At 43.0% G+C, this 22418-nt stretch overlaps 1 protein-coding gene across 9 annotated transcripts in view; it reads right to left on the bottom strand.

Moving 5' to 3' along the window:
- LIMCH1 (LIM and calponin homology domains 1) overlaps positions 1 to 17601 on the bottom strand; it is a 201090-nt gene extending 183489 nt beyond the window's left edge. For all 9 annotated transcript variants that reach the window (XM_036252741.1, XM_036252793.1, XM_036252732.1 and 6 more), the window contains exon 1: positions 17537 to 17601. The gene's annotated coding sequence lies outside the window, so the exon portion shown is untranslated. The remainder of the gene's footprint in view (positions 1 to 17536) is intronic.
- Between the last annotated feature and the right edge of the window lie 4817 nt (positions 17602 to 22418).

The following is a 22418-nucleotide window of genomic DNA, read 5'->3' as shown; positions in this document are numbered from 1 at the left end:
GATTGCTGGTTCAATTCCCAGTCAGGGCACATGCCTAGGTTGTGGGCCCAACCCCAGTGGCGGGGGGGGGAAGGGTATGCAGGAGGCGGCCAATTGATGTTCTTTCCCATCGATACTTGTCTCTCTCTCCCTCTCCCTTCCTCTCTCTCTAAAATCAATGAAGAAAAAAAAATCATGGGTGTCAGAATGCATAGATAAATAAAGCATCACAAATAACTCATAATACTCAGCTTAATGAAGAGAAAGGTGTAGTGAATTTGGAGTAAGTGGTCAAGGTTTTAACAGGTAAATCCAACGTGTTAACTATGAGCTACTGTACTAGGAAGTGGCTTGATTAGGACCCCAGTTTTCCCCTTAATAAAATGGGGATTTAAAAAACACATCTTCCATCCAGGATTGTGGTGAGAAATGAACAGGACAATGTGTTGCTGGCATTCGGTAAATGGAAACTTGCATATTCACACTCCTTTAATATACGAAGCAGGTCCCTTTTTGCTAGGTAAGTGCAAGTTATTTTAGTTTCAACTTTTCCATTGGCCAGCTGCCAAAGACTAAAATAAGTTTTACTTATTTTCTGTTTCTGGCCACCTTTGGATAAGAATCTCACATAAATGAATCAAGCCAGTAAACTGTATAGCTTGCCTAATATATGTCTTACAAGAAATGTCTAGAAACAGGAAGAAAAGTTATGATCTTGGATAATCTCTGATTATGAAAAAAGTTAATGGCATTGAAGGTAAGCAAATATACATGTGTTTCTTATACGATACAAATTAAATGGTGTCTACTAAACTCTTACATTCTAAATCTAAAACACACTGTGACCTATTCAAGAAAGGCTAGCCCATATGTTTCTTCGTGTGCTCAACAAATATTTATTGAGCTTGCATAATGTTCTGGCCCGAAGTTGGGTATGGGGAATACAAGAGAAGACAGGGAAGACCCCCCAGGTCTCTCCCTCATGGGAACTGCTCACTAATAGATTTAAAATCCACAGAAAGACCAGAACTGTGCACACATGTGGCTCGTTGTCATACCACCTAAGTGCACAGCCATCTTGAGTGTTTGAGAAGGTGAATTAAAGACATGCTCTGAACACATTCTACGGAATACAGTTCTTAAAAGATTAATGATCAGATTCCTTAACGAAATAATTGTTGAGACATCCAGAAATGATGCTGATGTTCTAATTAGACCACAGGCTGCACTTGATAATTCTTTGTAACACATTGTGTGCGGTGGCTTCTCAATAATTCTTTAATGGCTGCAAAATACAAACTAAAGAAAAGCGTTTCTATTTGCAATTAAAAACAAAACCATCTTAAATGCCTACTCTGGGACAGAGTGGTTCTGTTTCAAACAGACTCTTCCAGCAGCCAATATAATAGCTTTTCAAGGGGCACACCACTGAGAATGCGGCTACAAAGGACGTGTTAGGGGACCATCCAGACATCAAGCATCGTACCAATACGCAGCTTATTTGTTATTGGACCCTAATATAAACATTAAAGTAAACTTGTTAAAGGTTTGCAAAATTCATCTTACTCTATAAGTCATTCAATTCAGAAATTCAAGTCTAATAATCATTCTAGAGTTTGGGGGAGGGCAGAGATGCTATCTAGACCTTGAACACAAGGTTGGGGAATTCATGCTTAATCTCATGGGAAATCACTTTATTCTTTGCAACAAAAGATTACATCACCGTCTCATTTAGCTTGGTTTATACAGCTGCAATAGGCCACTATGATCACAAAATTACCTACTTTGTGTCCCTTTTAATTTGGCTCAATAGTGTTTTTCTATGTGGTTTCCTTGATCACTTTCTGGGTTTGACTAGGTGTCCCAGACGAAGGTATATACGCTTTCATTTAATCTAACGTGACAACTATTTTTTAACCGAAGCATGAGATCAATTTAACCTTGACCATAAACCTGTTACAGATGTCATTTTTAAAGTCTTCTTTTTAGAGTTGCCTTGGCAAAAGCAGGAACATTAATAAACCTTCTGGGGTCAAGAAAAAATTGACTAAAATAAGGGGGAAAAACGAAACCTCAACCAAAAGGGGAGTTTCGTAGGAACAAAACAGTGATGGAATGCAAATCGCCATCATTAATATCTACCAAATGTTTGAGGGGTGCTACACATCGTCCAGCACGTGTAAGGTCTGTTTCAGCCGCTTGCCTTCAACGTACTGCAAGAAGAGACCGTGAGGGCTGTAGCAGGCCTCTGTAGGCTTGACATTCCAAGAAAGGGGGCCTAATTCTGAATTCTAGGGCTCAGCAGTGCTGTTGTTATTCAGCACAGCTCCTGTGGCAGAGCCGGCTCACCAGACTTGTCTCCTTTCCCCCTGAGGCACACAGCTAGGCTACATTTCCCGGGCTTCTTTGCAATTTTCTGTAACATCACAACTGAGTTCTGGCCGATGGTGTGTGGGCAGAGTAATATACATCACAGGCCTGCCCCTAAAATCTGTCCCAAGCAATTCTCCATTCTCTCTCCCCTCCCCCACTGGCACCAGGAAAGACCGCAGAAGCCAGGCGTCCGGGTGGAGTCTCTGTCAGCTGGGCTCCTGAGCTACTGCCTGGGGCAGAGTCATCCCCACCCTTCCCTGCGGCCAGCGGTGGGCGGCGAGAGAGTGAGAAGTCCACGTCCATCGAATTAAACCACTGAGAGCAGGAGCGAGAGCACCCGGCGTGGCCTTAATTATTACACCACTCCAGGAGATCTTTTCCCAAATGCAGAATAGACACCTGGGCGCAGCCTTTCCCCTGCGTCTTGCTGGGAAGGAAGCAGGAGGGAGAAGAGTGAAAATCGGGGACATTGTAAACAGATGGGCCCATTTTTATTTTCCTTCTTACATATCACTTCTGTTCTTTATACAAAAAATACTGACACTAATGCAACCATCTATAAGCATGGAAGGGAACCGATGGCAATGATCTGATATCTTGGAGTCCTTCTGATTAATTTCTAATCTGTCTCACAGGCCAATCTTTGCAAGACCGTTCTTGTCGTCTGGAAATTAAGGACTTTTTGGATTGGAAGAAGCCTAAAACTCAGTAAAATCATCTAGATAAGGAAACTGAGGTTTCTGTATTTGAGAAGAGGGTGTTCCCATGATGCTTCACTCTTTGCATTTCAATAACTAATCTCCAGCCACCGGTCTCTGTCATCTTAGTCCACCTGCCCGTGGCTTTGGCCAAGCTGCTTCCCTCTTCCAGGGACTTCCACAGGACTCCTCCCAATGCCTCCACCTGGTAATTGAGCCCCTTCACACCCAAACGGCCTTTCCCACTGTGCCTCCATTCAAGGTCCTCCCCGCATCTATAAGCTACAAGTTCAAGATGACATGTGATCAATGAACTGTGGAAACTGGCAATACATGAACAACATTTAGTGTAACCAAATAAAACAGAGACTAAACTTACTCTGACACAGGCAATGATACGTGTAATCATCATCATGCTATGTGGTAATTATGGAAAAATTATTGTAATTCCTATTTCTCTTGCACAGCTAAAGCACAGTATTGCCGAGTGTCCTGTCAGGAGGGTGGACAGATACCTTGGAAAGTGAATTGCTGTGTTGTGGCTCTGAAAGCTTCTATCCAGACTGGAGGCGGGTAAGCAGCAGCCCCCTGCTCTCCATGCTCCTTGAGCAAGAAGTGCTCAGAGACAAGTTTCCAGAACTGGGACCAATAAAACTCCAATAGTAGTAAGAGCCACCTGTCACAGAAGCCCTGGGTTCAAATCCTACTCAGCAACTCACTAGGTCAATTACTTAAGTAGTCAACATCCATGAGCCCCAGTGTGCTCCTCTGTAAAGTGGGGACAATAATACCTACAAGTCATGCCATGAGAGTATGAAATATGCATGCAATACACATGGCACAGGCCCGGTGCAGAGCACACACTTCATAGACAGCAGCCACTATTATCATCTCTCCCCTTCCAAGGAGGTTCCAACCCCAGCGCTGCCACAGGTGGAAATCTGATGTGTCAACATTTGCTCACATCTCCTCCCAAGCGTCCTGTCTGCGGCTCACCCTAGGCTGGGAGTTGGGAGAAGTGACAGGCAGAAGTGAGGGAGAGAGACAACAGTCGTCTTGGAGGGCAGGCCCACGTGGGCATGGTCTCCAAACAGGGATGGGGAGGAAGGAAGGGAGGTGCCAACAAAGCAGAGGCAGTAAGAAGCCCCGAGGACAATCTCAGCCACGTGGCAGGTGCCCACACTGCCTCCAGTCCAGCTTCCATGTCAAAGCCGAGCTTTCCTTTAACACTGGCCAAGGCTCCTGGCTCCCTACTAACTCAACCTCCCCCCCAACCCCCCGAAGGTAATAGGGAAAGTCTAAGAGCTAAGAGGCCCTTTGCTGTCCTTGGAAGGGAAGGTCCACTCCTAATGTGGCTAGTTAGAATTCTGGACTGATTCCCTATTCATTTCACATATTGTTGTCAAACACCCCACGCCAGGTGCTGAACGAAGCCCACACCCCTCAGGGGACTGGGTTCCACAGTGGGACCGACTCGATCTCAGATGTGGTATGGATTACCTAAGACTTTGTGAAGAGCACTAGTTAGTCCTATGGGGAAATAACTTCCAAGTTCTAAGTGAATGACTTGGAAAAGAACTTTCGAAACAGTACATACATAGTAAGGTTGTAAATTAAGGATGGACTTAGCAAGACGTGTAAGAAGCATTTCTTCTTCTCCTTGGCATGACATTTTATTCAAATATTTGTGTTTGGTGCACAGCAGAAAGAAATCAAGTCTCCACTGCCAACAGATGTCATTTCCTCAAAAGTAAACCTAATCCCATGGCTCTTCTATATAGAGACCATGCTGGCTGCCTCTTGTTCGCTGGATGCTGCTAAAATTTTTAACATGCTATTCAAGGTCTCTCTCAAACTGACCTTTCTCAAACTTATAGCATCTTTCATCTGCAGTCTGACCATTTCATCCTAAGCTCTGGCCAAAAGTCCTTCCTTGAGCATGCAAAGCCCCTTCAATTGCTGAGCACTTTCACATGCTTGCTGCTCCCTCTGTCTGACTTGCCTTTCCTATAAGCCCCTCCCCATCCCTTTGTGGCCTCGCAAACTCCTGCACATCCTTCAAAACCCAGCTTAAATATTACCTTCTCTCTGAACCATTTCCTAGGTAGAGAGTGTATCTCCCACTTCTAGTTACCAACATTCTTTGGCCTCCCTGTTTATCATGCATCACCAAAACTGCCCAAATTCCTCACCAGACAAAAGGTTAGTCCTCTCTGTAAGCCCAGCTCTATGGTAAGGGCCAGTTCTTGGTAGGGTTTGGTGAGTTAATTAATAATGAAACCAACAACTGAAATGTATTGGGAAGCTGAAAACATCAGTTTTGAAATTGCAATGGACTTCTGGTTCACCGACAATTTTGCAGCTGTGGTTGTGAATCACATCTGAACTATTTTCTCAGCACTAAGACTAAAGGTGGGCTCAGGCAGCCACACTGTGGAAGGATCCTCTGGCAGTTTCCAGTTCCTTCCCACCAATTACTCTCATTTCATTGAGTTCCTGCTGGTCTGTGGGATGGGGGATGGAAATTAACAGAGTCACTGTGTTCCTCCCTAAAGGACAGTTGTGAGCTGGTTGGCCCCAGAGAGGCAGTGAAGTCTCTGGGTTCTTCACTTTGATGTACCACAGGGCACAAAGAGAATGGGGCTGGAGGGGGCGCTGTGGCCACGTCCCCTTCAGCAGCACACATCATTCCGCACCAGGTGTGCAGCAGAAACACACGATGTCGTCTGTTCAGAGGCCCAGGAGCGTTCTTGAGGCCAGAAGCTCCGACAGGGAACAAATGAGACTCAAAGCAAGGCCTTTTCATCTGTTCCAGAAAGGGAGCTGTAACTAAAAGAGAACTGCAGTATTTAAGCAATCAAGTCTCATTTCTCCATTCTGTGGCTCTTCTTTGTCTCATGCTATGCTTCCTGATTTTAATGAGTGTGCCTTTGATTTTTAGTTTTGAGTTTGGTTATTTCCTTCACATCTGGCAGCACATTACAGTGTGATGCTAGCACATCAAGAAATGCACAAAATGGCATTTGGAGCGAGTCTCCTACAGGGCATATTAGACTTCTTGAAGCAAAATTTCAAATATTGTTCACGTGCGTGCGTGTGTGTGTGTGAGTGTGTGAGTGTGTGTGTGTGTGTTTTAACAGCTTGAGATATGATTTACATAGAGTACACCCACTGAAACTAGGATCTGACTTTTCTTTACACATTCACAGGATTGTGCAACCATTGCTGCAAACTAATTTGTTATCTTTCGCCCTGAAAGAAACCCCATGTCCATTAGCTTTAACTGCCCATCCCGCCCTTCCACAATCCCTAGCCATTAACAACCCACAACCCCTAGCCATTAACAACCCAAATCTACTTTCTGTCTCTATAGATTTGCCTATTCTGGACATTTCATATAAATGGGATCACATAATATGCAGTCTTTTGTGACTGCATATTTCTTTCACTTAGCATAATGGTTTTGGGTCATACATGTTGTAGCATATATTGCTAGTTAATTCCTTTTTGTGGCTAAATAATATTCTATTGTAACGACATACCTCATTTTATCTCTCCATTCATCAATTGATGGGCAGTTGAGTTGTTTCCATCATTTGACTATTATGAACTAATGCTGTCATGAATATTTGTATACACATTTTCATTTGGACATATGTTATTTCTCTTGGATATGCACCTAGAAGTATAATTGCTGGGTCATACAGTAACTTAATGTTTAACCTTTTGAGGAACTGCTAAACTGTTTACCAAAATGGTTACACTACTTTCCATGCCCACCAGCAAAGTATGAAGGCTCCTGTGTTTCCACATCCTCGCCACATTCTGTCTCCCTTCTTGATTACAGCCATTCCAGTGGGGGTGAGGTGGTATCTCAGCGGTTTTGATTCGCATTTCTCCAAAGATAATGAGGTTGAGCGTCTTTTCTTGTGTGGATTAGCCATTGCTATGTCTTCTTTGAAGAAATATCTATTCAGATATCTTTTCCCATTTTTAATTGGATTGTTTCTGTTTTTATTATTGAGTTATAAGGGTATTGTAGATATAAGTTCCTTCTCAGATCTATGATTGCAAATAGCATATTTTCTCCCATTATAGGGGCTGGGAGATGGCATCATTTGCAGGACAAAAGTGTTTAATTTTTATATAGTTCTATTTATCTATTTTTTTCTTTTGTTGTGTGTACTTTTGATGTTATATAAAGAAAATCATGTCTAATCCATGGTCACAGAAATATACTCCTGTATTTTATTCTAATACGTACAGTTTCAGCTCTCACTTTTAGGTCTATGACCCATTTTGAGCTAATATAGCATTGTCTAAATACACATTGATTGATTATAATAAACATGTCATAAACATATTAATAATGTCAAAACATTTACGTCCGCAGTAATCTTCCTTCTTCCACCCTCCCTGGAGAAGCGTGAGTCACTGTCACTGCGTCAAAGGACTCGCGCTAACAGAAAGTTAGCACAGCTTCAGGAGTGGTGCCGTGCGCGAGACAAATGACTCGCTCTCGACAAAGCCAAAATACTTTCGAATAATCAGAAACGAGAGGGAAACTAAGGTTGTCACCTCCGCCCGGGGATGTGCGGCGGCGGCCACGGCACTGAGAGGAGGAGGAAGCCCTGAATCCAGGCTGCAGGTGCAGGGACTCCGTGGGAGAAAGGCCCAGGCACAGACCTAGGATGTAGACAGGTGGACCTGGGCAGGAAGTGAGCACCCAAATGGCTGGAGTGCGATGCAGGCCAAGGCGCAAAGTGGTCAACACGAAGGGGCTCCTCGGAACGAGAATCCTTCCCTGTGGCCAGGGCAGAGGGGCGGTTCGGACCGGCCGAACAGAACACTGCGCCCAGACAGTGAGGGCCAAGGGACTCCAGTCATGTCCCGTCTGGCGAGAAGGCACCGGGAACACGAGCCATGTTTGGGAATGTCAGTCTCGTGGCTGAGTTTGCAGTGGCCTCGGGACAGGCAGGCACGGAGCTAATCACTCAGCCATAAAGTCTCAACTTTCTATTTGTCTTTTCATTCACTCATTCTTCTTCCCCTGAATATAAAGAGGGAATTCTACTTCTGCACAGTTGACTTGAAAAAGAAATTATTTAAAAACGAGGCCCGAGTTGGGATATTTAAGAAAGGTCCTCTCCTGTGGGTAACCAAAGGAGACATTGACAACGGAACACTTGAGGCAGGGATTCTGCGCACTACATTGTGGGAAGCCAGCCCACCCAGCCTGACAGCCCAGTAGACACAATAAAAAAAATGGATTATTAAGGAAATACAATTAGGGAGCTACCAAACCCTCTCAAATGCAAGCAAGTACGAATCCCGCCTGACAGGCAGGCAACGGGACGGGCCAGTTTCTCCTCTACCACCCAAGCAGCCCATATTTAAACTTGTTAAATATTTTTTTAAAGTCAATCGGTCATTCTAATAGATGTGTAATAAATTTGTTCAGGGGTGGGGAAAAATTCAGCCTGTGATTTAAATGAGCAGAGGTTTAATATTTATTAAGGCACAGACTGATGGGGAAGGAAATCACCTATTTTGAAGGAAGTGGTTTTATTGCCCATTTTGAGGGAAGTAGTTTCTGAATGATAATTATTCTAACATAAATTTCAAACACACTTTTTGGAAGCATCAAAACACACTCTATAATTGCCCTACTTGGTCTAGGCCATGTAAAACTAGATGTGAGGAGAAAATAAGTTGTAACAAAAATTACATACTTTTAAACAGATAAAATATATGCACAGATCGATGAACTTGAGAAGTTTCAAATGCACAATGCTCAAATACACACAAGAGCCAGTGTAGTCTCTTGTAATTGATGCTAAAGTGCAGTCTGAATGGGAACAGTAACCCCACACACACTGCGCTAAGAGTCCTTCCACTGAACAGGAACCCAGGGCTGTTTATCTGGTGAGGATTAAAAATGATAAAATAAAACAGGCAACACTGGGAGCCCATTCTGCTCCTCCCAAGTCCCACCAATTCTCCTTCCATGTTCTTCATCTGTTTTCCTCTCTCCTAACAGAAGGCTGGCGGGGAAAGCCAGTTCTTGCCTAAGTTCCCACCTAAGCCAGGCCAATCTTCAAACAAAAAGCAGCTTTTCACTGGAGATCTCTAAAAAAAAAAAAGAGTGGGTTGAAATGTCCTCACTTGAACTTAAAAGCTTAATGAGTCTTAGTGCCAAAGAGCTGGAGACAGGCCAAGTCAGGCAGGCCAATTGTGATTTGGCAGAGAGACAAGGGAGAATCCGACATAGAAGGCCTATCAAATTCTTAGTAGCCTGCTAAGGACAAAACCAGTGAGGGCAGAAGGGCCCAAGTCTGCTGAGATTTGAGTGAGCATCTGGGTTAGAGAGAGAGCTCTTAACAAACAGCTCTGGACACACTGGATGGACCACCTTGGGTCTCCATCTAATCACCTGCCAAGCAGGGTAGGAAGGTCTGATCCAGGCTGCTCACCCCCCAGGGGTCGCCCACAGCTGTGGTGACCATACCTCCCAGTTGTCCAAGGCCAGTCCCAGATTGCATTTGTTGTTCCAGCATCTCAGCTGGTTAATACTCTCTTTCACTCTCAAAAGAGTCTCATTTGAATGACAAACTATAAACCATTGGGTCAGACTCATCTCATTTCTTTTTCAGTAGTTAAGGAAAATATTGCCTGTGTAGTTTATGTTAGATAAGGCCTCTTAACAACTGCCTGGTGTTAAGCATGAGCCAGACCTAAACAATTAGGTTGAATTATGATCAGTTGACTGGCAGTGCCCAGAGATGCCCGTCAAGGTCTCCAGTGCCTCCCTCTGCCAGGGAGGCCAGCTCTTTCTGTGTTCTGATGGGATCGGTCCTTGTTCAAGCTGACCTCGCCCAGGGCCATGAAACACAGGTGACAGCTGGGTGGGCTGTCTGTACCCCAAACCCACCCTGCCCAAACTGGAATCCTGCGCTCTCCCAACAGAGGACCCCTTTCATCTTGCATAGCTTCAATAGTTAACGACAAGGAGGATGGGTGGTAGAGGGTCCCATCTTGCTTGTCATTAACTACTGAAACTATGTGTGAGTTTTTAGCCTTTCCTTTCATTTATCTATACCTTGTATCCTACCAAGTTCTGTTCAGTTCTTCAAAATTCTTCTCATTTCCACTGCTCTGGAGATCAAACCCAAAAATCCTTCAAAGTTTACAGGGTCCCGAGTAATCTTGTCCTGGCTCACTTCTCCTCTCTATTCACCCTCATCTCATACCATCGTCTCCCCTGTCTTTTATATTTTGACCAAACAGATCTCCCAATTCCTCCAATACACAGAACCCTTTCCTGTCTTGGAAATTTCAAACCTGTTTTTTCAGTCTAAAACATGCTTCTTCCCCTCTTCCATCTCCCTTTCCTCCTCCTCTGGGTAACGTCTACTCTTCATTCATGTCTCCACCTAATGTCACTTCTTCAAGGAAACCCGAGGTGCACAAGCCGTACGGGGCAAGGCTTCAGATTCCAGATCTGACCAGGGCACTGCTGTTTCCTGAGTTTACCACGTGCAGCAGTCGTTGCAGTGACGTATCGCACTTGTCCGTGGGCTTTTAAAAGGGTTAGTTGGAGGGAAGAGAAGCCCTCCCCACTGTCAAGCAGATCTTATGTATGTTTGCTAAACACAACACACTTACCCCCGACCTTTCCTCCTGCCCGTGTTCCCGGGCAGCATGCTCTTCTCTTTCCCTCGTGCTATTCTCATCTAATGTCGAATTCACTTGCTGGAACATCTCCCACATAACTGTCTCCCAAAGTATTAAAATCTCCCCTCCTTTAACGTATCAAATATTGGCAATGAAATCTTGGTCGCTTTTGCATTTCCTCATACACAGGTTGACACTGTAACAACTGCTTTGTGTGTGTGTTCAATCCCTGAGCACATTATAAAACTCTTGAAGATCAGAGATCAGGCCTCGTATTTCCTTTTCATGCCCCTCGGTGCCTAATCTGGGGCTGTGCAGAATAACATGGCTGATAACCAATAAACCCTGTAGGACACAGTCTCCATGCAAAGCTGCACCATCAACTCCCAACCTATCCTAGAGACTTGTGCATGTCTGCGGCACACCACATCTCATGCTGAAATCAGGACAAGAATCCAAGACAAACCCTCCTTCTTAGAATAAGCAGCTCATTCATCAATGATGATGTAAACAAGTGTTTGCCAACAGATTTCTTATCTTCAGAAAATCATTTCAGCAACATAAGAACTGAGACAAGAGTCCTCTGAGGCATTCTTTATTGGTCATTTATTTGCAGAGTAGCATACTCAGACTTTGCACTCCATGAAAATGTGTCTGCAGAACAAAGCCCCAAGTTCACCTCTGTGACTCCGGAGATGGCTCTGTCATGGAGCATCTCATACATACACGAAACAGACACTTCCAGCCCTCGACCTCCGGGTCTGCAGGGATGGGTCCATTCTTTATGTAAAATTGTGTGTGTGTGAGAGACAGAGAGAGAGACAGAGGAGAGGAAAGGGAAGAGAGAAGAGGAGGAGAGGGAGGGGACAGAGACAGAGGGTAATACTGAGGATGACATCTAAGATTGGGAGAAAGTTAAGGTCACTGATGATTAGGTAGCTGCGGGAGACATCTTACTACTGGTCTCAAGTTATTTAATAAGTGTTTGTAACAGATGTGTTATGTGCTACATCAGGGTCCAGTGAGGGAAATTCAGAGAGAAACAGAAGGATCGGTCTTCAGGAAGATTTGCTCTGGGACAGGAAGCAGACGAGGTGAAGTTAAAAGACAGCAGCAGAGGTGCCCAGAAGCCAGAGAGAAACACACCAACTCTGCCTGGAGGGTCTGGAACAGCGTCTCCAAGAAAGAAACCAGAACAGACTGGAGGCAGCAGGAGGAAATGACATCACCACAGAGGTCACGGTCACTGTTTCCTCCAGCTCTGCCAGCCAGAGCTCATTACATACAGATGATCACGTTTGCAAGGGACCCAAACTTTCCTGCCTAGTTTCTGCTCACAGGCTAGGTGAGAGAAGCAAGAAAGTAAAGCCCAAATTCGTCCATCCTCTGGTTTGCTGGCAGCCCTAGGGCGAGAGCGGTGGGCGCACAGTGACACAGAGTTCCACTGACTATGTCGTGTTCATCACTGACTCTGGGCCCATTTCCAACAATAATAACGAGAGCAGCTAGTGATCCAGAGTGCCAACCGAGAGCCAGACGCCGCTGAGCGCTTTTTCCTGCTCCGTCACTGAGTCTCTCAGGGACCTGACGGCGCAGGACTTTCCCCAATGCATAGACAAAGGGGGAAGTTAACATTTAAGTGTCTGCTATGTTCCAGGTACTAAACAGAGAGTTTTATACATATTACCAGTTCATTCGATCCTGAGAACACCCCTATGAGTTAGGTACAATTATATGTGTTTTTATAGATGAGGAAGGTTAGGTAACTTGCCTACAGACACATAGGAGACAAATCCAAGATCTGGATTGTCCACTAGGTTGAACTACATGAAATCATACTTTCTGACTGATTTGGTCTACTAATACCATATTTTCATAGGATTCAACCTAAGGGTTCCCAAATCCATTCACTTTCCACTATGCTGTCTCATTAAAGGATTTGCACTGGCTTTTGTTTTATACACACACACACACACACATAACACATATATAAAGCAATTATGGCATAATGGTAATAACTGTATTTAGTGGCAGGGTATATGGGTAATCCTTATATTATTCTTGCAACGTTTTTATAAGGTTAAAAATTTCAAAACAGCCCTGGCCGGTTTGGCTCAGCGGTTAGAGCGTTGGCCTGAGGTCAGGGAGAGACCCAGGTTCGGTTCCCGCTAGGGGCACATACCCCGGTTGCAGTTTGTCCCCGGCCCTGGTTGGGTTGTGCGGGTGGCAGCCACTCGGTGTGTCCCTTTCACGTCGATGTTTCTCTCTCTCTCCCTCTCTCTCCCTCCCACTCTATCTGAACGAAAAATGGAAAAATGTCCTCCGGTGAGGATAAAAAAAAAAAAAAATTTCAAAACAAAAAGTCGGGATGGGGGAGGAGGTGGATATGGGAAATTATGAAGAAACTCCTGAGAACACCTTTTGTAAAAGGTTGTTTGATTTACCTAAATAGCATTTCTGTACTGTCCAAATTCAATCACTTAACTTTATGAGGATAAACAATTTACAGCTAAATTTAATCCCATAGTACTTATGGGCTGACAAACTTTTTCTGTAAAGGACTAGATAGTAAATATTACACATTCTATGATCCACATACAAACTCTCATTTTATTTTATTTGCAACCCTTAAAAATATAAAATCCATTTTTTGCAAGAAGGCAGGCCAGTGCAAAAACAGGCCACGGGTCATGACTTGCCAACACCTGATTCAGATGGAATTCCACAGAGTTCTAGCTAAATAACAAAGTCATAGTCTGGAAAACAAGTCAGGAACTTTCCTTCTGGGATTATTTCAAAACTGTCTGATCTGGGTGCAGTACTGTCAGGACTCGGTCCAGGGAAGGGCTTCCTTAGGGAATGGTTCTTTGCAGTCTTCCTTTTGAACGCTGAAGCCCTCAAGGACACAGTCAGTATTCAATTAGTATTTCTAGCAGCATGACCACTGTCATGCAGCTTTGTCACACAGTGACCCCAGACCTTAAATGCTCAGAGGAGGGCTCCCATAATTTGAGCAGTAACCTCCCAAACTTCAACTGCACACATTTGGCAAAAGCAACGGAGGAAGAGAGCGAGGACTGTAGCAAAAACACATCCACTCCAATTCTGTCTGGCGTGTGCCCTCTCTTGTATGCTTGTTATTACTGTAAGTCGTACATGGAAGCATCGGAGTACTGTACGCACGGGGCGCCTACGCGAAGCCGTGTGCACGGCACTTCCCAGCGAAGCAGGAGCTCCAGGGTGCTCTGAAGGCTAGTCAGTTCCCGCCTTCTCTGCTGCCGGCAGGGGCCAGCCTTTTCTGTCTCCTGTCACCGCATTTCTAGGACAGGTCCACCACTCCCATGTGTCTCCATCGAGGTCTGGTGGTTCCACCGGAGGAAATGGATACCTATGTCCTCCACCGACCGCAGCTCCTGCCCTTTCATGCCCTCACTCTAACTGGGCTGTCTTCTCACCTGAGGAAGGACAACCAGGCCGGCGATGCTAACGTTTCTCCAAGACCACCAACCCAGCGAGACCCCGTGCTTACCCTCCGCACTGCCCTCCTCCTCGCTCTCTAGGTTCTCTGGCACCAATTCCATCCCACCACTACTCCCCAACCTCCTGTTTTTCTCTCCCATTAAAATCCCAACCCTAGACACAGGACACAGCAAAGCTCAGAAATCAGGCTTCGGCATTCAAGTCTTTCTTATCCGTAAACCTTAGCCAGGCTGGGTAACTCTCCGCGCCTCAGCTGCTGCCTGTGTGAACCAGGTGTGATAACAGTCCTCACAGGCCACAGGTAAGCTAGGAGCCAGGCTGGGAAGAAGAAAACCAGGCTCCAGCCCCCGAAGATGCCCTTTAGTTCGACGAGAACGATGCATTTTTTTTTCCAGGCTCATAAAAAACTTAGAAAACGTTTAGTGAACAAAGAGCCTGGTGGCCTTCCACAGTTGCAACCAACATTTAGAGCTGATCCGACTCAGATAAAGAGACGAGAGTCTGCTGAACAAAGGGAGCATTCACTGTGCCCTCACGCGGTTTCCAGCTGGGGTCCTGTATTTCTAACGGTTGCTACAGTGAGTGGTGGCTATGAGCTAGAACTCCTCGCTTGCAGCATCCATGAAACGCTCTGCTTCTCGAGGGTGGTACGACCTTCAGCGTTCTTTTTATTTTTTTTTAATTTTTTAATTGAATTTATTTGGGTGATATTGGGTAATAAAACTATATAGGTTTCAAGTGTACGCTACTCTCCAAAGACAGGTGTTTAAAGCCTGCATGGATCCATTGTCTGGGAGCCCTCACTTTCCTAAGACCCTCCAAGCTGCGTTTCCTGCCTTTTGGCCCCCGCCACCAACCAAGCCCACACCTGGAACAGAGCAAGTCCCCCTCCTGGTGAGAGTGGTCTCTGGAGACAAGCCCCAGAAAACACACCTGCTAATCCCAGTCTACACAGCCCAGAATACTCAAACCAAACCTAGCCATGCCCCGCCCCTGACCAAAAGAGAGAGGACATCTTCCCCCATTGTCTCAACCTTTTTGTTTGCCATGGCTCCGTGGGTCCTGCACTCACAAATTTGTTTTCATCTGGTCTCTCTGGCTGCTGATCCAGCTTTCTCTCCAAGGTTCTGGCTGGGATCATGATACTAGTCTTGCCTCTGGCTACCAATGCAGTTCCTTCCGCCTTGGCAAACTGTGCCAGGGCTGCCGGCTGGACTTGACCCTGGTCCTCAGACTCCTTAAAATCCTCCATGCTTAGAGAACTTAGACAATAACTCACTTATCTCGAATTTTATCCTGCCCGCCCAGACAGTAACATTTGTCCACATCCTGTGTTGGCCAGTTCCCTCTGTTTCAGCCCCAGACTGTCCACAGTCTAAGCCCTTTATTTCTTTAAAGAGGTTCCTGCTATAATCTGTGCCTCCATGTTGTCTAACTATACTATTTCCTAACCATGGCCTGGACTTAACCGCTACCTCTCCACCTCTCAACAGCCCTAACATTCATTAATGTGTTTGCAAAAGGCCAATGGATCGTGCCAATGCACACTTGAGAGAATCCACCCTCAACTCACTGTCTTCAGCTAGGCAAGAAATCAATCCTGTGTGAGCCAGTGTCTGTGGATCCAGAGGCTTGCCTTCAGTCCAAAGTCAGGCAGGCAATACCCCCCACCCCCCTTCCCGATGGATTACTTATGGGGAAGGAGTGGAGAGGTGAATGCCTACAAGAATCTTGGAGCAAATGTTAAGTAAATAAAATTGGTACTAAAGACCCACTTCACAGATTAAGAGAGCAGTAAGGACATAAATTAGATCCGATTTTGGCTAGTCATTAACACCAGGAGAGGCTACGCCCGGGATCATTGGAGAAGCAGGTGCTAGGATACAAGGGAAGAGTTAGAAGTCTATCTGGGCTTGTCTCCTGTGGGATGCTAAACCAATTGTGTTCGCCTATGAGATGAGCTCTGACTTAGATTTTTTTAAAAAGGAAAAGATCTGGGGAGGGATGTAAGTATGAGAAGACTCCATAGGAAGGCAGGCATGGAAACAGCCAGCAGGTGATGCAAATTTCTCTTTGAAGAAAGAAGGGCAGTGGGGAGCAGGAAGAAGAAGATGCTGACATGAAATGTGTTGCGAGGTGCTGAGCGATGACCACTATTTGTACACAAATGTAATTTTCAGGGCACCTTGGCCACATGGTCCTGCTGAATTCACAAGCATTGTCTATGAAACAGGCAATAGGTATAACGTTTTTATCACCATTTTAAAGAGGAAAAAAGAGACTAGAGGAGGTTAACTTCCTTAAGGGGTGAAGCCAGCACCCCAGTATCTAGTTTTTAGGCTCTAAAACCCATGCTCTTTCAGCTACATCAGTGGCCGGGTCCCCAACAATATTCTCAAAGTCTCCAAAATTAAAGCGTATTCTACGTGATTCCATTTACATAAAATTCAAGATGAGATAAAATAGATGTGATGATGATAGAAATCAGAACAATGCTTTTCTGCAGGTGGTTGGGATTGACTGGGATTGATCAGGGTGAAGGTTATATGAATGGACACCGTTTTCAAAACCCAACAGAATGATGAGTTGTGCATTGTATGTCTACAGAGATCACCTCAATGCAACAAAACCCAGTACCGAAATTACAGAACCTTTTAAATAAATTCAAATTTGAAACCTTGATTTGAAGTTGATGTCTATCCACCTGTGAGTATTAAGGTTCCGGCTTATTCTGTGTCCAGAAGGACTCACAGGAGGCTCCTGCATCTGTCACCACGGCAGCACCCTAGGACAAAGCCCAGGCTCAAACATAACACCTCACACTGCAGCTCTTATTCATATTTGAATTTTGCCAACAGCACAAATGAAATATATTCAAGCTAGTTCCGGGAAGCAGGCCCAGTGAGGGACCTTACCTGGTACACTTTAAGCTGTTGCGAGTACACAGAAGCACTCTCTGCACTTGGCACATGCGGCTTTGGTTTGGGGTGGGGAAGGGAGAGGGGAGAAAAGCTGCTACTTTTACCACAGTTCAGTCCACATCCTTCCAGTGACCTGGGCCCAAACTCTTAAATTGTGAAAGTGGGTGGAGCTGAGTAGCAGCCACCAGGTACTCCTTCCTGATCTAATCTGGAATTATGATGGTGCCCACCACACTACTGAACACTGGCTGCCTCGCCTACTTACATTCACTGCTTAGCAAGGGATCTTTTCAGAATTTCAGATTCAAACGGGTTAAATTCAAAGCAAAACATGGGAAGCTTTACCTACAAACTGAATAGCATTAATATTTTTTCTTGAATAAAAACAAACGGGATACAGGCTATACTTACTCGCAGAGAAGGATTCCATTTTCTAACCCTGTCCGAAAGTCTTTATCACCAAAGCTCCTGCCGGTTACTTGCTGGAAAAGAAAAAGAGAGCATAGTTTTTCTTTTTTAATTAGGAAGCACAGTGATTATATATATATAGTGATTAAATATATTTGTTTATTTATGAGCTTTGAAGTAGCTGATGACATTCTAAGAATGGGGGAAATCTGTTAGGTCTGAATTTCCTTTCCATGTGTAGTTTTGCTTAGATCAGCTAATCTTAAATTTAGACCATTTCTTTGAAGTTTTTTTCCTATCTATTGCACCTTTAAAAATCTCTGTTCTTCCTGATAAGGATGTTACTTTTGGTTTGGCGATGATAAGTCAAGGCCACAAGCTTCTTGCATACCAAGGATCCAACCCATATACTTTCAAAAAAGCCTGCAGAAAGTACCACCTAAGGATGAAATATCTATTTGTTAAAATGATATGGAGCAGGGGAGGAAGACACAGACCCCTAACCTTGAGAGACTAACATGAAGACAGAAAGATTAAAGCTAATATCCATAATGATATGGTGTAAAAGGGTAACATAAAAGCGGGGAAAGAATGAACTGTGACAGCCCAGGACTGAGAGCCAATCTTGGTGCCGCTGGCTCTCAATGCCCTTTGGCCTAGGCACGAAGGCATTCATCTGTTCATTCAATAAATATTTTTTGATCTGCAACATGCCATGTAAATGTACATACTATAAATTCTAAACCAACCTCAAAAAAAACAAAATAAAAGGTTATAGTCAATAAACCAAGAAAGGAGATCAAAAGAAATAATAAAAAATACTCCAACAATAAAAAAGGCAATAAAAAGGAAAAAGGAATACAGAACAGATGTAATAAATAGAAAGCAAATGGCAATACTGTAGACTTAAATCTAACCATATCAATAAGTGCATTATATATAAATGGCCAAAACATCCTCAATTAAAAGACAGAGATTGTCAGATTGGATTTTAAAAAGTAAGATCCAACTATGTAGTGCTAACTAGAAATGCACTTTAAATATGAAGATAGAAGTAGGTTAAAAATAGAAGAATAGAATAAGAGATATCATGCTAACACTAATCAAAAGAAAGCTGGAGTAGTTACATTAATGTCAGATTAAAAAAAACTTTTAGAACAAAGAATAACTCAGCGACAGAGAAAGTAATTTCATAATGAAAGTAATTTCATAATGACTAAGGATTAAGCTCATCAGGAAGATATAACAATTCTAAACATTTTTGCACCTAATTTTTTTAAAAGCTTTAAAATACATAAGCCAAAACAGATGGTCCTGCAAGAAAAAATAGACAAACTGACAACTAGAGTCAGAGATTGATTATCTCTCTTTAAAAACTGATAGAATAAGTAGACAGAAAATCAATCAGAATAAAGAAGAGTTGAACAACACTATCAACCAACTTGATTTAATTGACATTTCTAGGCTACTCCAACCTACAATAGCAGAATACACAGTTTTTTTTAAGTTCACAATAAACATTTATTGAAATAGATAAATTTCTGAGTTAGAAAACAAATCTCCATAAACTTAAAAGAATTTAATTAGGTTTTTTAAAAGTATGTTATCTGACTGACCACAATGGAATTAAATCAGAAATTGACAACAGAAATATCTCTGGAATAATCCACAAATAATTTTAAAGTAACAAATTCTAAACAATCCACTGATTAAAAAAGGAGTCAAAAGAAATCAGAATGTATTCTGTAGTGAAAGAATATGGCAATATTAAAATGTATGGAAAGATGCTAAAGTAGTATTTGGGGAAAATGTATAACACAAAATATCTATATCAGAAAAAAACATCTCAAATCAATAAATTCTGCATCTACCTTAGACAAAGTAAGCCCAAATTAGACACAAAAAAGGAAAAACAACAACAACTTTATATCAGAGTTGAAATCAATCAAATAGAAAACCAAAAAAAATAGAGAAAAATCAATAATATCAAAAGCTGTTTCTTCATCTGCAACAAAAATAAATTAATAAACTCAAGGAGGAAGAGGAGGAGGAGGAGGAGGAGGAGGAGGAGGAGGAGGAGGAGGAGGAGGAGGAGGAGAAGAAGAAGAAGAAGAAGAAGAAGAAGAAGAAGAAGAAGAAGAAGAAGAAGACGAAGAAGAAGACGACGACGACGACGACGACGACGACGACAGCCGGGACCGTTAGGAATATTTTTGTTTCCTAGCCACACATCTGTCAGCTCTGCTGCTGTTATGTCATTACTATGCGCTTGGAGACTACATCCTGTGTACCTGAGCTAGAGCTCACCTAGCTGGTTTCCAGTAGCTATCGACAGCCATTTCCAGTAGCTAGCGACTGTACTGCATTAGGGAGAAAAAAAATAACAAGAAGGAAAAAAGCTGTTTCTTTGAGAGCAATTAAAATGATACACCTTCAGTCAGGTTGCTAAACCTTTAGATAATAAAATTGATAACCTTTGTTTTTTAGCCAAAAAAAAAAGAAAGGCACATGTTATCAACATCAGGAACGACAGAGATGACATCATTTCATATTCTATAGACATTAAAAGGATAACAAAGAAATAGTAGAAGTACATTTGTGTCAAAAAAAAATTCATCAATTTAGATGAAGGGGATAAATTCCTTGATAAAACAATCAAAGTTCACTCAACAAAGAAATAGGTAACCTTTCCCTCCACTTCACCCCCACCCCCCAACCAAAATGCCAGGCCCAGAAGTCTTGCCTGGTAAATTATACCAAATATTTATTTAAGGAAGAAATAATGCAATTCCACACAAACTACCAGACAACTGAAGAGAAAAGACTACTCACAAATTCATTCTTATTAGGCCAGCATGACCCTGCTTCCAAAACCAGACAGAAACATTACCAGACACACACACACACACACACACACACACACAGGAAATATGTCAACATGTTATCTCTTCATTGTGGGAATTGGATATTATGTTTATTTTCTTCTTTAAAATTTTCCCTATTTTCCTAAAACTTTCTATGATTAATACATATTACATTAATCATTAGGAACATGAAACAAAGTTGTTTGTTTGTTTGTTTGTTTTTTAAAGAGCAGTGTAAGGAAACAAAATGGTCCCAACTCTCCCATGTAAACCAGAGTTCCGGTTCTATTATAAATCATCTTCATTACCACTCCCCCTAGAAAGGTAACTCACAAGCCAATATAAAGTACTGCCTGGAAAAGGAAGGAAGGAAGGAAATTCCTTTGTTAGTTCTTAGTTGAGGAAAGGTGAGAAAATGGATAATAAGTAGTTTTTTGTTGTTGTTGTTGTTGTTGTTGTTGTTGTTTAATCCTCACCCAAGGATATTTTTCTATTTATTTTCAGATAGAGTGGGAGGGAGAGAGAGAAACATCAACGTGAGAGGGACACATCAACTGGTTGCCTCCCACATGTCCCCGACCAGAGCCAGGGACAAACCGCAACCGAGGTATATGCCCTCGGCTGGAATCGAACCTGTGACTCATTGGTTCGCAGGCCGATGCCCTATTGCTGAGCCAAATCAGCCAGGCAATAAGTAGTTCTTTATTGTTTGCAAATATCCAGCCTTTTTCCAAAAATAAAGAAATTAAGAAAGGTGCCCTTTAAAAAGTTAAGATTTTAAACACAGACTTCAAACACCTTAGCATCTTCTTTCCTGAATCTATTAGTTTTATTTATATTCTCAAAAGATCACTAATATTTTCTATAAAACTAACCTCCATTCACCAAGAAGTGATTAGAAGGTTTTGAAATCACCCCCCTCCCACCCCCCAGTCTTTACATTTTTGCTAAAAGTATTATGTTCAGTACAAACGGTGAAAACATCGAGAACCCAAGACAGTGTATCTACATCTGTTATAGACTCTCTGGCTAAGTGAACCCAGGCCCCTCTCCATCTATTGAGCAATGATGATAAACAGGGCCTAGAAACAGAAACTTAAATGAGACATGACCACTGTATGTGGAAAGCTCACAGACCGGTGAAGAAAGCAAATATCCAAATTCTAACCATAAAAGGATGGTAACATAACTTATTAAGATTATAAGAAAATAATGGGGGCCCATTGACCACCTAAAAGGCCCATGTAGTATTTAACATTAACTTGCGTGTGATGTGTAGCCACTAAAAAATTTCAAGTAGAGTTGACTTAATAATCCAATGTCAGCATGCTAATCAAAATCCTCCAAGAAGTACTCTGATTAAATTCAATTTCCTAGACTCCCAATTCTGGAGACAGAAATAGGCACCATGCATTTGGAGAAAGGTTCTCATTTCCACTACTGTTCCCCCTCCTTTTCTTCCTTCCTCCCTTCTCTGTGTCCATCCGTTAGGTCCCAGCATAACCTTCACATTGCTCTCCCCTGATCAAATGCCATCCCTTCTTCCAAGCCCAGGCCATTGAGTATAGAGGCACCTGGATCTTTGTTAGGACAGTCAACAGCTCAATGGACTCCAGAAATTCAACAAGGATCATGCCCCCAAAAAGTCTGATCCTTAGACCCACCAGCAGCAGCATCTTCACCTAAAATTAATGTTAAAAAAGAGACTCCCATTCTTCCCACCCTCTCCAAGACCTACTTATTCAGAATCAGCATTTCTTTAAAGAGCCCCATTTATTCATATGCAGAGTAAATGTTATTAAATTTACTAAACTAAGCATCCTAAACTAAGCCAGCAGTTACAAATCAGAAAGGGAGGACCTTCCACTGGAACTGGGGTTTTGGATGACCTGTCTCAACAACCCCCGTCAGCAACATCTTTATGATGTGTTTACAATATCACACATTGTTTATTTAACTATAAAGACTGCTAATCATTGTTCCCTTCGTGACAGTATAATCCATCGCTATAAAAAAACAAA

The sequence above is a fragment of the Molossus molossus genome, unplaced genomic scaffold, assembly GCF_014108415.1.
Source record: "Molossus molossus isolate mMolMol1 unplaced genomic scaffold, mMolMol1.p scaffold_m16_p_1, whole genome shotgun sequence".
NCBI lineage: Eukaryota > Metazoa > Chordata > Mammalia > Chiroptera > Molossidae > Molossus > Molossus molossus.
This window is presented reverse-complemented; position numbering and strand designations above follow the sequence as displayed.